The sequence below is a fragment of the Octopus bimaculoides genome, chromosome 1, assembly GCF_046866305.1.
Source record: "Octopus bimaculoides isolate indiv1 chromosome 1, ASM4686630v1, whole genome shotgun sequence".
Taxonomy (NCBI): domain Eukaryota; kingdom Metazoa; phylum Mollusca; class Cephalopoda; order Octopoda; family Octopodidae; genus Octopus; species Octopus bimaculoides.
The window spans coordinates 156,173,854-156,187,054 of record NC_142928.1 but is presented as its reverse complement, the minus strand read 5'-3'; the positions used below and the strand labels follow the sequence as shown (position 1 = coordinate 156,187,054).

At 32.0% G+C, this 13,201-nt stretch overlaps 1 protein-coding gene and 1 long non-coding RNA gene across 35 annotated transcripts in view; one reads left to right on the top strand and one right to left on the bottom strand.

Moving 5' to 3' along the window:
- LOC106868432 (uncharacterized) overlaps positions 1 to 13,201 on the bottom strand; it is a 266,695-nt gene that overhangs the window by 186,993 nt on the left and 66,501 nt on the right. For 28 of the 30 annotated variants that reach the window (XM_089360655.1, XM_089360688.1, XM_089360725.1 and 25 more), the window contains one exon: positions 1,191 to 1,276. The gene's annotated coding sequence lies outside the window, so the exon portion shown is untranslated. Of the gene's footprint in view, positions 1 to 1,190; positions 1,277 to 9,892; positions 9,992 to 13,201 lie in introns of those variants that run through there. The other 2 variants (XM_089360656.1, XM_089360694.1) reach the window with 2 other exon arrangements.
- Positions 1 to 13,201, top strand: part of LOC128246979 (uncharacterized) — an 86,175-nt gene that overhangs the window by 44,061 nt on the left and 28,913 nt on the right. The gene's annotated exons all lie outside the window — the stretch shown is intronic.

Here is a 13,201-nt window from a genome sequence, read left to right as displayed (position 1 = left end):
TGTGTGTGTGTGTGTGTGTGTGTAAAAGGTATTGGTATCTAGAAGACCCAAAGAGTGGCAGGTAATGCTAAATAAGTGCTAAGGACAGACCATAATTAAACTCTTGGTTCGATCATAATACGAGTTAGAAGTTTAATGTGGGTCTTGTATTAGCCTGCATATATATATATATATATATATATATATATTAGACAATAATGGAACTGCAACTACAATATTTTAGATGTTATTTCTACTTTCATTCTCTTATTTCCCTCTATTTTCCCTATCTCCTCCTTTTCCATTTACTTCTCTCACATCGTCTCTGATGAAGGGATATCCATAATATCCCAGAAACAGCTGTAAGACGATCTCATTCCTTATAAATATTCTGAAAACTCCTCACAGCCATGGCTTTGTTATCTGTTTTTGTCTAAGATATATATATATATATATATATATATATATATACCGCCTGACTGGCCTTCGTGCCGGTGGCACGTAAAAGCACCCACTACACTCTCGGAGTGGTTGGCGTTAGGTAGGGCATCCAGCTGTAGAAACTCTGCCAAATCAGATTAGAGCCTGATGTAGCCATCTGATTTCACCAGTCCTCAGTCAAATCATCCAACCCATGCTAGCATGGAAAGCGGACGTTAAACGACGATGATGATGATGATGATATATACATATATACATATATATATACATATACATATATATATATATATATACACATACATATATATACACACATATATATATACACACACACACACACATATATATACACACACATATATATATAAACATACATACATATATATATATATATATATATATATATATATATATATATATATATATATATAAAATGCATGTGCAAGCATAATAACATTTTCATACGATATATAAATGTACATATATTTATATGTGAGTATGTGTAGACTCCTAATGGATAGTATTTCTGACATACTGTTTTTTACTTGAATACAATGCAATCTTGAATATAATGTGAGCCCTTTTAGTATATGAAAATCAATAACATACCTTAACCACTTCTAATTTTTTTTTTTTTTCTTTACATGAGAATATATTTCCCTACGATTTTTATCTTGATGTTTCATATCAAATTTTTCATATTGAACATGAATAAATAAGGTTAGCTACTTCCTGATTAAACCTTTTTACTGAAAAGATTATTTACTCACTTTTAAAAAGTTAAGCTTGATTTCCTCCATAAATTGCTTTGGAAAATGTATGTATTTTAAGTATCCACTGTAACTGTAATTCCTTCCTGTCAACACAAACAATTTATTTAGATTTAGTTGTAAGCAACAAGTTATTAAAATATAAAACAAACAAAATCAGTTCATATCAAAATATAAAACAAACAAAAACATTTCAGAGTTTAATTGGAAATGCATCATATATGAAAATAATTTTTTAAATATATTATAAAAGCAAAAATACAAATTAAAAAGTATTCTTCGATAAAAGAGTAAAAGCTCAAGTCCAAAATTAATATTTCTTTCATATCAAAATAAAATTCTGGAGGAAAAGAATATCAAAGTTAAAAAATTATATATATTTTTTCATACAAATTCTGCTTTTCTATCATTGAAGTGTCAGTTCCCATTTAAAAAATTTCAAACAAAACTAGATTTAGGTTAATAAAGATTTCTTCCTTAACCATATGATCCTTTCTGGAGATAGATAAATTAACCAAAAGCATAAAACAAATTCATACAAGATCAAGGTATCTTGACTAACCAAGAGTCAATAATATTATACTGGGCTACTTTTGAAGTAATGTGGTCTATGGGAAATGAAACACATATACATTCATCATGTGCTTAAGAAGTTTGCTACCCAACCACATGCTTCCAGGCTAAGTCCCATGAGCGGCTCCTTGGACAAGTATTTTCTACTCTTCTACTACAGTCCAGGGTCAACCAAAACCTTGTGAGTGAGTTTGGTAGATAAAAATCAAAAGAATACTCTGTGTGTGTGTGTGTGTGTGTGTGTGTGTGTTTGATATTGCATAATAGTTGTTAATGAATGCCACTGTCATACAATTCATGTTTCCTTCCCATCTTCTGCAAAAACATGTCTGGTCATGAGGAAATATCACAAGGTGACATGTAGCCTAGAACCACATGAATGTCCAGCAACTTAACCACACAGCTATGCTGACACACACATACATATGTATAGTCACTTCTTAACTACAAATATATACATAGACACAGGCGTGGTTGCATGACATTATGGTGATGATGATGAGTTCATTTATATATAAGATACATCTGAGCATAAGCTAAGGAGCAAAATGTAAGCAGAAAATCTAGAGTGGAAGCTCTTAGGCAGTGAAATTATGTCTTACTTCCATCAATTCCTGCCACCAAACTAGCATCAAACATTGTCCCCACTGATTATGAAGCAAGCATAATCTGATAGATATATAAAGTTAATGTGTATGAATGAAAGGGCACAAGTAAGCTGAAACAAAAACTGAATATAAGTATCAGATATGAAGTGCAAGTGAGAAGACTGCACTGGTATGGGCACATGGCAAATAACAGCTGCATAAAATAATGCAGGGCAGTCAAGGTGAATGAAACATGAGGAAGAGGAAGGTCTATGAGAAGACCAAGAGTGAAGTGGTGAAAACTGACCTGAGGATACTACACAAAGAACTGTGATGACTATCAACACAATGTTGGATAAAACCCATCCATCAGTGTAAGTATGACAAAACAAACATTGAAATGCTGATAGTAATGGTGTGTGTGTGCGTGTGTGTGTGTGTTACAATTAACTAATTTAAAGTGAACAAAGTTACCCAATATTTAGAATTCTACATTTCATTTTTTTTTACAAGAGGATATAGGTATAACAACAAATCAGCATAACCTTGAGACTATTAAGCAAGACAAGGTTATACAGTATGAATCATAAAATAATACCAGGAGGAAATGAAAATGAGAAAATTATTTCAGATTCCTATTCCATGGAAACTTGAATGTTGTCTATATCATTTTTAATTGCATTTAATCTCTGATGATTGAGATGATTATTACCACCTCTTATATTCCTCTCATTTACTTCTAATGGTCAAATTACTTGAACCCTTTGAAAATATTTTGATAAAAGTTTTCATCACATGTCATGCGATTTTATGTCACATGCATTCTATATGATTCACGACTACATGTTAGAATGTGCAGTATGGTCCTCAACCATTTAGAAATCTAATATAACTGGGAAGGTGGATGTGTAGTTTGTGTTTTGTCATTTGGATGACTAAAACTGCTTAATCAGAGCTGACCAACAGCTACATAGCAACAAAAACAAGGATGCTACTAATGGAATTATAAGACCTAAGATAAATTTGAATTCATTTTATATGTAAGCACTAATGTTGAAGAAAAGATATTAGAAATAAGTCAAATGGCATAGTTCTGAAATTGCCATACTTTGGTTTCTAAAGTATTAGTTAGATCAAGATATCACAACTCTGCTTTTCACTTTGGAAAGTGCTCAACATTTATAAATAGACAAAAAACTATTTACATTACATTCCTTCAACTCTAATTTTAAGTAAAAAAAAAATACTCTTAAAAAGTTTAAAAATACTAACATCTTAATTTCATAGTTGTAAAAATATATTTAAGAAATCACCTTTCCTATGTAATAATAATAAATGTTAAGGTAATAATTTGTATTGAAATTTATGTAAATTAGTAATTAAACAACTGTGTTACATACACATAGACACAGATTTACTTATGATTTTGTTGTGTGACAGCACTAAAAAATAAATTTTAAAAAAAACATTATTTGCAGAAGATAATCTCTAAGATTAAAGCCAAAAGTAAAAAAAACAAATTTACTCTTTGAAGTAAAATAATGCATAAAGAGTTAGATAATCCAAAAGATTTATATCTTACGTAAAGCTTAGGTAAGATATAAGCACTCACAATCTGAAAGCTATTCCACATGTAAACTGAGAAAAAATTGGAAACATTTCAAGAAGATATCGCAGTAGTTATTTAAGGTTTAACAAGCAAGAAGTGTAGCATAAGATGAGCCAAAAATTTGAAAGGAAAAAGTATTTCACATTAGAAACTTCTGCAATCAGTAACCTAGCACAAAACAACAACAAAAACTTTCCCCAAAGAAATATAAACACTAAAGAATGTTACAAAATATCAAGCTAAATTTGCCACATATCAGATTGCAAATAACTACTAAACTCATAAAACAAAGATACATTGGAAAGGATTTATCACAATAATTAGGTGAAGGCTATTACATCTAAATTAATCTATTTTAAGTTAAATTCATTAAGTGCAATTGTATTTATGAACTAACGATTAGATTATCCTCTTACTAACAATTTATATTCAAAACACCTCACTCAGTTCTCTACAAACAGACACCAGTCTCAAACTAAGTTGGCAATAATTCCAAAAATGCTATTCTAAGACAAAGATAAACCAACTAAATATTTACCAACATGTATTTCTGAAACTGCAAAGAAACTCAACAGGTAATTTTATCCAGTGTTCAGTTTGAATTAGAAATACACATTTCTCAACAAAGTAAAAGAAAATGTAAAAGCATAACATTTACTCTTTGAAATCTTTACAACTAATAAGGACTCCACTATGTCTGTTAACTAAAGTATGTACACTGGATAAATTTTTATACAAATGAATATAACAGAGAATGATATTCTTGCTTGCTTTCTTTGTAATTTTAATTGCATTTTCTAAAATTGTTACATATATAGGAAAATAATATATCAACATCAGCAACCATTTGCCCCTTGATTTTTCAAACTGGTGTAAATCTGACAATATTGCATAACATTTTATCTGCATCACTAACCTTTATTATTGTTTCCAAAAGGAAGGCTAACTTTCAAATTGTTAAAAGCATTAATCAAAACAGAGGTTTGCATAACTCAATTTCAGCAATGTTATTCCAACTGTTAGTCAATGGAAATGTCTACTCATTGGATTATAATATAGGTGACTAAATATTTCACTGACAGTTTTACCCTAAATGTAACACACAATAAGAATCAACATAGCACACTATGTGTAATAGGGCCATATTTTTAATAACAAGTTCATACAACAAACTTCCATATCTAGAGATACAGAATTTTTACATTCAGTTAAGACTTGACAAGTATAAACATAATGATTAAATGAGGTTGGAATAGAATTTGAGAAATTTAAATATGACATTAAAGTTACAGAGTTTTCCAGAAGTGTTATTACAAGTCAAGGAGTAGAAACAATACACTACTGACTAAATGCTTTAAAAGTATTTAGTTTCATCCTTCTATGGTCAAAATTTATTGAAATCAAATTCAGCTGTCATACTTCTAGTGTCAATAAAATGAGTGCCAGTAATATACCATAGTTCAAATACTAGCAGTAGTCACTTTTTTGTACAGAATAAAAAAAAATTAATGCACAAAGAATGAGAATATTCTTGAGTATCCAATCATATTTTATCTGTTCTAATATGTAAATAGCACGATGTAAATTTAAAGAACAGCATTACCAACAAAAACCTGATTTTTTACAGCTTGCTGCTCTTCCTGCTGTCAACCTTCATCTGTTTTGAAGCAAGTCAAAATATGTTTTTACAGAAGATTGGAAAGGAACAACACCTTCACAGTATCAAGACAAGGAGGCACAAATGCATGCACACACATACACATACACTCACACATTTACAATGGGTTTCTGCTTCTGTCAACCAAATCCACTTGGTTGGCTAAGGCTGTGTGTGTGTGTGTATAAACACATAGACACAGCATCTTTTTTCTCTTTCTAGTACAAAAATAGCAAGCAAATTCACTGGAGTAGTCATTAATTAAATGTAAAACTGGGAAATCAGAAGAAAAATGAGCTATGAACAAATATTCTTCACACAGACACAAATAAAAATAAGTCATTAAATGTAATCATAACTCTTTCTTAGTTCATTAACTAGCATAAAACTTTATAAAATGTTGAGATGATATATATAAAGTATTCATAGTATGTTTGACTATAAGATTGTAAGCAAACAGATTCTGGAAATTTAAGATTTGAAGTAAGTTAAACATAACTATGTTAGCAATGTAAGGAACACACCCTATCTGAAGGGAATTCCACATTTTGCTTTTAAAATATTAGAACCTACAACTAAATATTTCTCAAGATGAATTTATAGCACTAAACTAAAATGGATGTGAGCAAATATCTAAGTTAAAACTGAGAAATAGATCCATTATTATATTCTGGGATGGAACATATTTTTTAATATTTTCTGACAGTAAAGTTTCTTCCTTTTGTTAATGTTTGATTTGAGCTACATAACTTTTACATCTATTTTTCCAAACTAGCAAGAATGGAACATTTCCAATGTAATGTTCTCTTTCAATTCATGTGATTGTAGCTTGGTTTTTATAACTGGATACTCTTCCTTTTGCAAACTATGTATGAGCATTTAGAGAAATTCTCCACCTAGTCTCAAGGCCTTCTCTAACAAATATAGATTTCAGCCCCAATTATTAAAACAGACAAAGCATGCTTATTGTTTCTTCATCCCTCTTAAATAGTATATTATTTCATTAGAAAAAAAACTAGATGTTTTTAATTGTAAGAGATATGAAGAGAAATACTACATTAACCAACACACAGCATTGATTGCTTAGGCAAATGTCTTCTAACATACCTCAGATTGACCAATGCCTTATAAATGGAATTTAGCATACAGAAATTGTATAGAGACTTGTGCATATGTGCATGTGTTTATATATGTATATATGAACTTATGTATGTGTACATCTTTCATAGATTATTATGAAGAAGGATTAAGGTGACAAGCTGGCAGAAATGTTAGCATGTCAGGCAAATTGCTTAGTGGCATTTCTTCAAGCTCTTTACATTCTAAATTTGGATCTCACCAAGGTTGACTTACCCTTTTCATCTTTTCAGGGTCAATAAAATAAAGTACCAGTCAAATGCTGGGGTCAAAGTAATTAACTTGGCTTCTCCCTTTAAATTTGCTGACTTTGTGTTAAAATTTTAACACAAAGTCAAAATTTTAAACAATTATTGGAGAAGGATGTAAACATCTACAAAAAAATGAACCAAGCCCTTTGCAATATTTGTTTTGCACCAAGTTTAAGATACTCTTTTGTTGCTCTCACCATCTGAAATGCAGTGAACCAGTAATTGCCCCATTGGCAAAAAACTACATGAGCAAAACTGCTATTGTTCATCAATTACAATACAAAATAAATAAGAGCCCCATCCTGTCTCTTTTCTACTAGCATATCAGAGACATCTGCTTCTAGCTGTCTTTGTCCTTTGATTTCACACCATCCAGTATTCCTGTTGACATCTCTTACAATAACAACAGTGCACTCGTCCTTAAGCAAGTACAATTTCCCATGAAGAAATCCAACCAACAGAAATAAGCTGCTGCTTGCCACCAGAGAATGGTTACTGAGACAGTTTAACCATTGGCATTGCTTCCTCTATTTTTAACAAATTTTTTTTCTCATACTGAAGGAAACCAGCTCTACTAAGAAAACAGATTAGTAATACTTATCTTGACAATTTCTTTTTAGATGCATCTTCCAAAAATTTATCTTATTTTATTCATTTTTAACAATATTTCATTCCCCAATTCTATTAAATTTTAAGAATGTGCAATGACTTCCACATGTTACACAGATTTTCTTTTTATGTTACCACATTTGCTTACATTGTATTGAATACAGTTTTTGCAACTTCTCTGCAATAGACACATTATCATTTCACATGTTTGTTAAAATAATACAAACATAACCAATTTGAATACAATGGGATCTGTGCAGCTTCCTGTAAATTATTTTCAAATAATACAGGCGTGGCTGTGTGCCAAGGAGCTTGCTTCTCAACCACATGGTTCCGGGTTCAGTTCCACAGTGTGACATCTTGGGCAAGTGTCGTCTACTATAGCCTCGGGCTGGCCAAAGCTTTGTGAGTGGATTTTATAGACGGAAACTGAAAGAACCCTGGGATCTATTTTAAAACGGGGGCCACATTTTTCATTAATGTTTTACGTAGTGTTTTTGGTACGGAAAGACTTTCAAACTTCGTATACTTATCTATTTTGTGTTATAGAACAGAAAAATATTTTTGTATTCGAATTTATTTCATGTAAAAAATTGTCTTATTTCGATAATTTCAACCAATCACTGACAAGTATTCAGTTGTTTTGATTAAGCGATGTAAAGCGTATTTAATCTCCATACCTTCGTTTTATTTGCTTTTTTCATTTTAAATTTGCTTTAACCCTAACCCTAACGTTAGGGTTAGGGTTAGGGTTAATTGTTTCAGAATCGTTTGTTTATGTAGTCGGCACTTAATGTATATCGGCTGAATGGACGTCAGTGATTGGTTGAAATTACAGAAATACGACAACTTTCACATGGAATAACTTACGGATTTCTTTTTTTTTTAAGAAGACTAAGAGAAAAAAGATGTTTTATATGACACATTCTACCAGTGTTCCAAGTTTCAAAGTGTTTCGTTAATGAAAAATGTGGCCCCCGTTTTAAAAAAGATCCGAACCCTGTTGTGTGTGTGTGTGTGTGTGTGCGTGTCTTTGTGTCAGTGTTTCCCCCTCCCACCGCTTGACAACCGGTGTTGATGTGTTTACATCCCCGTAACCTAGCAGTTCGGCAAAACAGACCGATAGAATAAGTACTAGGCTTAAAATAATAAGTGTTTGTGTCAATTCATTCGCTTAAAAAATTCTCCAAGGCGGTGCCCCAGCATGGTCGCAGTCTAATGACCGATACAAGTAAAAAAATATATAATATAATTATTGACAGTTAATATGATATTGAATTTTGGTGATTTTGCCAGTTTCAGAATATTTTGAAGTAAAATTCATAGAAAGAATTCTTTTATTGACAATTAAACTGCATACATCGTGGATCTGCGTCTACATCCAACAAGATGGGCTGCGCCTTTTCCACGGTAAGAGTTTAGTACTGGTAACGAGATACGAATCATTGCCTCTGCTACCGCTGAAAGTCCGACCTGTTGATTCAACCATCAGCTGCTTGCACCTTTTTATAAAAAAAACAAAAATGGCTAACGAACAAACTAGGGAACCTCTACATGGTCGTTCACCAAACTACAAATAACAGCCAAATTTCCCTTTAAACCACATCCTTCTCTTTTAAACCAAAAAAAGTCATTATGTAGATAATGTAATCCTATATCTCTCTAAAAAGGCAGGATAGTCACAGCTGGAATACCTCTGATCTCAGGACAGAGAAAAGGAAAGAAATAGTATATTGCTGAGATTTAAAACACACAAAAAACACGGAGTGTTAGTATGGGAATTAAAATTAACATAAAAAAATAAGTCAGGGTCAAATCTAGTTTTGCCTGGAGCTACTATATGAGACGTTCAGACAAGCAGGAAAAAGGAGTTAGTGTGCGCGCGCGCGGATATTTAGAAAAAGAAGGGGAGATAGAGAGAATTCCTTGTGTGTGTGTTTGGCTTATAAAATAAATATGTATGAGCAATTAAGTAATAACAAAATAGATAAATAGATATTTTAATAAGGTGAATAGATTAAATATACAAGTTTACAGTTACGATCGAACGATTTTTCACTTATCTTATCCAAAGTAGATATATTTAATCATGCAACGAATCAAGTTGAATTTTAAAACTTAGGAGAAAACGTGTTCATGAAATAATAATTGCTTTTCTAAGTAAGGTCTCAACATTTAGCTTGAAATATTTACAAAATAGCAAGAAAAAAATAAGACATTGACTAATTCGATAAAAACAATATTAATTGATATTACGAAAAATATAATTAATTACTCACTTGAGATACGAATTATACAAGCACCGAGAAAAGGTAATGTGAACTACTTGATAAAACTTCATACATCTAATCATGTACACCTGAGAACGTTTTACGAGTGGGTAATGGAAAATATAGAATAAGCAATAAAAAAAAAGTGTAAATATTTACGAAACCGAAACCTGGGTGGGGGAATAACTTCTAATCAACTGATAACGTTGATAAATATTAACGAAACAATTAAAATTAAAACACGAATAACCGAGAAAACATCTACACAATTTATAGAGTGATCTATTAACGGGTTTTCTTTTCGTGCATCGTTTATTAAACAAGAACGATGAGATTTAAGTGGATGACATTTCGTTAAAAAAAAAAACCTGGAAAGGGGACAATATTGATAGTTTACATAGTTACATAGTCAAAGGGACGTGTTTCTGGCTACATAACTTCCCTGCTTTCCAGAATATTTATGAGTTAAGATGAGTAAAGTAAAATTAAATAAAACTTGCCAATGCAGAGATATTTTACAATCATTTTAAAATTTGTTTTATATTCATAAAAAACTTATCGTTACTTGATTTTGCAATTATAATATTCTCACTATTATTTTATTCTACCCATATAATAATAATATACAATGAAAAGAAGAGTATAAATGTAATCATTTTCCATGCTTATTTACTCCTATGATTTAATTCGAAAAGAAATTTTTAACTATTTCAGAATTAGCTATATTTTCTTTTCTACTCTAGGCACAAAGCCCGAAATTTGGGGGGTAAGGAGGCCAGTCGATTAGATCGACTCCAGTACGCAACTGGTACTTAATTTATCGACCCTAAAAGGATGAAAGGCAAAGTCGACCTCGACGGAATTTGAACTCAGAACATAAAGACAGACGAAATACCGTTAAGCATTTCGCCCGGCGTGCTAACGTTTCTGCCAGTTCGCCACCTTCGGATATTCTTTTCTACTCTAGGCACAAGGCCCGAAATTTGGGGGGAGGGGGCCAGTCGACCCCAGTACGCAACTGGTACTTAATTTATCGATCCCGGAAGGATGAAAGGATATTCTTTTCTACTCTAGGCACAAGGCCCGAAATCTGGGGGAAGGCGCCAGTCGATTAGATCGATCCCAATACGCAGCTGATACTCAATTTATCGATCCCGAACGGATATTCTTTTCTACTCTAGGCACAAGGCCCGAAATTTTGGGGAAGGTGGCCAGTCGATTAGATCGACCCAAGTACGCAACTGGTACTTAATTTATCGACCCTGAAAAGATGAAAGGCGAAGTTGGAATTTGAACTCAGAACATAAGAATTGGCTATATTACTCCAAACAACTAATAAAATTCTATGATACAATTTAAAAATAACTGTTCCTTGCATTTTCTTTTGAGCAACACTGTGTAACGGTGTATTGGATATAGATGTTGAACACATCTTAGATATTTTCGTTTAGTTTATCTTTTGAAACATCTCCTCAGGCACTGAAGTAGACAAACAAAACACCTTACCTAATGATGCACCCCATTTTACCATATTGTTAACCTAGTTTTTATATTCATGTCAGTAAATTTGAAAATGCCCCACATTCATGATATATTAGTAAAGCCATCAGCAACTGGCAGCATGCAAACCAGCTGATCAAACATCCTTCCAATGAATTATTATAGTAAAAAGTAATAAATTTTAAAAAGCAGCAACTGGTAGAATCATTAAGAGTATAAAAAAAAAAGAATGCATTATATTTATTTCAAACCTTTAGATTTTGAGCTCAAATTCCCCTGAAGCCAACTTTGCATTTTATCCTTTCAAGGTCAATAAAGTACTCATCATGTACTGGGGTTATTTCTCCTTTCTCTTGAAATCAGTTATGTGAAGAAGCCATAACATCAAGGTCCTAACAATCTCTTTACAACCAGTCTTTTGATGCAACAAGAAAAAAATATATCTAAACTTTAAATTCTTTTACTAATAAGTTCTCTGAGTCAATAACCACTAATTATTTAGCGATGATCACAACTCTCACTGCTTTGCCTCTGTTAAATGTGACATCTTGTACTCTACAGAAATAAGTAGTTTCTGCCAGATTTACATATTTTATCAATATCAGCTTTCATATAGTCCAATGAAGCTTTTAGAGCTCGATATTAATAACAGAACATTTTTTTCAAGAGAACAGCCAGCATCATAAACCTACTTCCTATGAACAACTCCCAAAATAGAGGCAACTCAAGAAATGCAGGACTCTCTATCTCCCCTAACATCATCACCTGGATGAATTCTATGAAGAAGCTTTCCATCATCCCACAACTGGCTAGAAATACCAACTAGATTTTCCTGCCATGTTAAAAGAAATATGGATACATTGGTCCCAGGTAATAAAGATACAGTGGTCTTCGACACGCTGTATCTGAATAAAAGATGGAATGGTCACAGCTGAATGTTATTGATCATAGTTGACCTGAGACTAAACAATAATAGAATATTAACCAGAAATCAACTTTACCATTTTTTTTTATTGAAATGTTCAATTCTTTAGGCAACTTCAACTATGCCTTGGCTTCAATTGCGGCTCAAATTCATAGTTCTTCTGAATTTGCAAACTTTCACTTTGCTTCATTCATCTCACCACTTCTTGATTTCTTTCTTTAAATCTCATAACTTTATGTGTAGTTCTGAATATCAAGCACACAACTACACTGCACTTTTTGACATTAAGAGAGTATGAGACAAAACATCAGTGTTTCTCAGAAAACATTCCCAGATAATCTAATATTTATACTTAAATAAATTGAAATATATAAAACTCAAGGTTTATGAGTTAGTCATCCAAAACTATATGCACTCAACTAGCTTGATCCATGCATGTACTCTACATTTATTTTTCCATGCAAGTCCTCACAAAGAGTAAATAATATAGCCATGGTAAGGTTTGAAATCATAATTTCTAAGTAAGAAATCCAATACCTGAACCTTGCAACTGTGCTGCAATAAAACAATAATTTAGCACCCGTGTGATCCCTATTACTAACAACTTAGTATCAAGTGTATCAAGAGATAAAAATAGGAAGTAAATCAGAGGAAGTAAATTAACCAGAAAAACTGTACTTATAAAATTGGAGTAGAGAGACTGAATGTTTTGGAAAGCTACGTTGGGCCCCCTGAAAATATAAGTAAAAATATTACCACATAATTCACTAAATGTCAAATGCTATTTTCATTGATATGAGTATCAGACAACTCATTAAAACAAACATAAACACAGGAATATATCCGACCACTTATAATACCTACTTATAATACTAACTAACAATACCTACCAC